The sequence below is a fragment of the Dipodomys merriami genome, unplaced genomic scaffold (genome assembly GCF_024711535.1).
Source record: "Dipodomys merriami isolate MVZ:Mamm:240054 unplaced genomic scaffold, mDipMer1.0.p SCAF_70, whole genome shotgun sequence".
Classification (NCBI taxonomy): Eukaryota; Metazoa; Chordata; class Mammalia; order Rodentia; family Heteromyidae; genus Dipodomys; species Dipodomys merriami.
In genome coordinates this window covers 5663517-5667980 of record NW_027206291.1, presented here as the reverse complement: position 1 = coordinate 5667980, position 4464 = coordinate 5663517, and positions in this window count along the sequence as shown.

The window sequence follows — 4464 nt, the reverse complement described above, 5'->3', positions numbered from 1 at the left end:
GTAGAGTACTTTCCTAGCATGCATGAAGCCCTGGGTTCAATTCATCAGTTCCACATTAAACAGAAAAAGCTGCAAGTGGTGCTGTGGCTTGTGTAGAGTGCTAGCCTTGAGCAAAAGAAGCCGAGGGTCAGTGCCTTAAGTTCAAGCCTCGGAACTGGAAAAAAAAAAAAGAAGAAGAAAAAAAGAAAAAGAAATAACAAGCAAGCAAGCAAACAAGCAAGAAAATGCCATCTCCCCTCCTGCTCAAGGATGCTTTGGTACAAATCATAGAAGCTGCAGCTGTGGGTTGAAATCCTAAGGGCCTGACTAGTGCTGTGTGCCCTCTAGAGGCAGGGCTGAGCTTGGGTACAAGAGCTCAGGTAGAAACTCAAAATGCTGTGTGTGTGTGTGTGTGTGTGTGTGTGTGTGTGTGTGTGTGTGTGTGTGTGTGTGTAGGTCTTGGGGCGTGTGTGTGTGTGTAGGTCTTGGGGCGTGTGTGTGTGTGTGTGTGTGTGTGTGTGTGTGTGGGTGTGTGTGTGTGTGTGTGTGTGTGTGTGTATGTGTGTAGGTCTTGGGGCTTGAACTCAGTGCCTGGGTGCTGTCCCTGAGCTTTTGTGCTCAGGGTTAACATTCTGCCACTTGAGCCACGGCTCCACTTCCAGCTTTTTGGTAGTTAATTGGAGATAAGAGCTTCACAGACACTCCTACTTGGGCTGGCTTGCAATTTCCATCCTTAGATCTCAGTCTCCAAGTGGCACTGTGGCTCAAGTGGTAGAGCACTAACCTTGAGCTGAAGAGCTTAGAGACAGTGCCCACATCCTGTTCAAGCCCCACAACCAAAATAACAACAAGAACAACAACAACAAAAACCCTCAGCCTTCTGGTAACCAGGATTATAGGTATGAACCACTGGTATCTGGATACTTTAAGCTGTTTTTTTTGGTGGTACTTGCATTTGAACTCAAGGTGTTGCTCTTACTAGGCAGGTCCTCTACCATTTGAGCCATACCTCTAGGCATTCTAGCCATTCTTGCTTGAATTACATTTCTACTACAGTCTCATGTTTATGCCAAGACTGGCCCAGATTGGAACCCTCTTATTTAGGCTTCCCACAGAGCTGTCATGGTAGTGTGATAGGGCACTCTATGACAAATGTAACTCCATCTTGAAGATAGCACTGTACCCCCACCTGTGGGACCAGTTCCTTGAAGTTTGACATTTATAAGAAAAATGTGCTCAGTGTCCCCTAGAAACAGGTCATAGAAATGGGTCATAGAAATGGATCATACTTGTTTAAGGCATCATTTAGCTTCTGTAACGTACTGCTTGGCTTGCACCTGCAGGACAGAACCGTTGGACTTTCTACTCCTAAGCAAACAAAAAAAATGTGGGTTTTCTGCATGAAAGGAGCCCTGAAAAAATCCTAAGCACTGTACTTGGGGACCCATTGACCCAGTGTAGTCACTGGCTGGCTAATAAAGACTTTCTTTTTGGTTATACTTTGGTCCATGAGATCTTCTGTGGTGGCATACCTCAAAACATTTTTGGAAGCCAGGTAACGGTGGCTCACTCCTGTAATTCTAGCTACTCAGGAGGCAGAGATCTGAGGATCATGGCTCAAAGCCAGCCCGGGCAGGAAAGTCTATGAGACTCTTATCTCCAATAAACCACTAGAAAACTGGAACTGACGCTGTAGCTCAAGAGGTAGAGCACTGGCCTTGCGCTGAAGAGCGCAAGGACAGTGCCTGGGCCCAGAGTTCAAGCCCCATGACTGACCAAAAAAAAATTTGGAGGCCCCAGCTAGATGCCCAGAGACTGAGACCCTGGACTTCGGGTTGTCTTGGCAAGTGGTCACGGCTCAGAAGGGGCAGGTTGGGCCAGATTCCCAGGGGAGGAGCAACTTGAGATGTTCCAGGACCCTGAGAACTCTGGCCATGGTTCTTGGATGTCCTGCTGATCTGAGATACCTGCACCTTATTATTATTATTATTATTATTATTATTATCATCATCATCATCATCATCATTATCATTATTATTTGCCAGTCCTGGGGCTTGAGTTCAGGGATGGGGCACTGTCTCTGAGCTTTTTTTTTTTTTTGGTCAGTCGTGGGGCTTGAACTCTGGGCCTGGGTGCTGTCCCTCAGCTCTTCAGCTCAAGACTAGTGCTGTACCACTTGAGCCACAGTGCCACTTCCGGTTTTCTGGTGATTTATTGGAGATGAGTCTCATGGCCTTTCTTGTCAGGGCTGGCTTTGTAACTCAATCCTCAGATTTTAGCCTCCTGAGTAGTTAGGATTACAGGTGGGATCCACCGATGCCCAACTTCTGAGCTTCTTTTGCTCAAAGCTAGCACTCTACCACTTGAGCCACAGTGCCACTTCCAGCTTTTTCTGTTTATGTGGTATTGAGGAATCGAACCCAAGGCTTCATGCATGTTAGGCAAGCACTCTACCACTAAGCCACATACCCAGCACCCAAATTATTTCTGATATCGTAGAAAGTCACCTGATTCTGTGAACCTCCAGAGGTAACTTTGTTCTGTTTGGGGTACCCTTTCTGAAGAGGCTGCAGATGTCTTCCTTTAGGAGAGGCTGGATGTGGTCACAGATCCAGTGTCCAGGGACTAAGTGAGATATCACTGGTCCCCTGTAACTTTGATTCAAGTCCTGGTGTGTAATTTTTTTTTTTTTTTGCCAGTCCTGGGGCTTGAACTCAGGGCCTGGGCACTGCCCCTCAGCTTCTTTTGCTCAAGGCTAGCACTCTACCACTTGAGCCACAGCACCACTTCCAGCTTTTTCTGTTATGTGGTACTAAGGAATTGAACCCAGGGCTTCATGCATGCTAGGCATGTACTCTACCACTAAGCCACATTCCCAGCCTACCTAGTGTGTAATTTTGACTCAAGTCCTGGTTGTGTAATTTTTTTTTTTTTTTTTTTTTGTCGGTCGTGGGGCTTGAACTCTGGGCTTGGGCGCTGTCCCTCAGTTCTTCAGCTCAAGGCGAGCGCTCTACCACTTGAGCTACAGCGCCACTTCCGGTTTTCTGGTGGTTTATTGGAGATAGGAGTCTCATGGTCTCTCCTGCCCGGGCTGGCTTTGAACCGTGATTCTCAGATCTCAGCCTCCTGAGTAGCTAGGATTACAGGCGTGAGCCACCAGCGCCCGGCTCTGGTTGTGTAATTTTGACTTGAGTCTTGGTGTGTGCTTGAATGGTAGCCACTGAGTGTCTGTTTTGTCATTGTTTCCATTGGTATTTGTCTTCTTTGTGTTAACTTTCTTAATAATGGGAGGAGGCTTGAGTTGTCCTAAAACCAGCCTGAGGAAAGTGGGGCTGTTGCTCAAGTGATAGAGTGCTAGCCCTGAGCTGAAGGAGCTGAGGGACAGAGCCCAGGCCCAGAGTTCAAGCCCACAACTGACCAAAAAAAAAAAAAAAAAAAGCCAAATGCCAGTGGTTCAAGCCTGACTCAGGAGGTTGAGATTTGAGGATCACAGCTCAAAGCCAGCCTAGGTAGGAATGTCTGTGAGACTCTTATCTCCAATTAACCACCAGAAAACCAGAAGTAGCGCTGTAGCTCAAACAGTAGAGTGCTTGCCTTGAGCTGAAGAGCTCAGAGCAGTGCCGAGGCCCAGAGTTCAAGCCCATGACTGACAAAAAACAACAACAAAGAAAACCTAAAACTACCCTGAGGTTTATGCTCAAACATTTTAGAGATGGATTTGATGATGAAGCAGATTACAGTGTCTGTTTCTTCTCAGGAAAACTCCAGACATATAGATATGTCCCCGAACCTGGGACATATAGATAGCTCTCACAGTCTGGCAAGACTGGAAACCTTGGCCACCCTGATCAGTTCCCCTACATTGAATGTTGGTTACTTTTATTGCAGAAACCTCCACCTTGGTTGAAAGCTTATGTCCTTTCCTCAGGCATCCATATTCTCTTAGTTCAAATAAAAGGAGAAACCAAAACTGCCACCAGTACTGTCAGCTCCCCAGGAGGAGGCTGAACTTCCTCTAGCCTAGGCACCCCAACAGTCCTGACCTGGAAGGGCAGCCTCCGTCAGCAGGGGAGGACCAAGTTTCATCTTCCCTTCCCACATAGAAGCAGCTCCACATACATTGAGAGGAGACAGAGCAGCTCCAGACACAGGGAGACGAGATGGGCCATAGGGGAGGCCTGAGCCACTTCGAACCTCCCCTGAGCGAAGCCCCTTCTTCAGGAGCTGACCATCAATGCTCTGATGCCCGAGGCACCCGCCACTTTTTGGTATATGTCCTGTTCTCCACCAGTGATCTGTATAATTGGAAAACTCAAAATCCTCCATTTTCTCTCCTTTTCTTTTTTTATTATCTTTAAGTAGTTGTACAAAGAAGTCTACAAAACAGTGTATGAGTACAAAGCGTCTGACAACATTATCACCCATCTCTCTAAACCCATCTCTTCTCTCACTTCTTTTTCTTTAATTGAGTTTATGTGATTAATA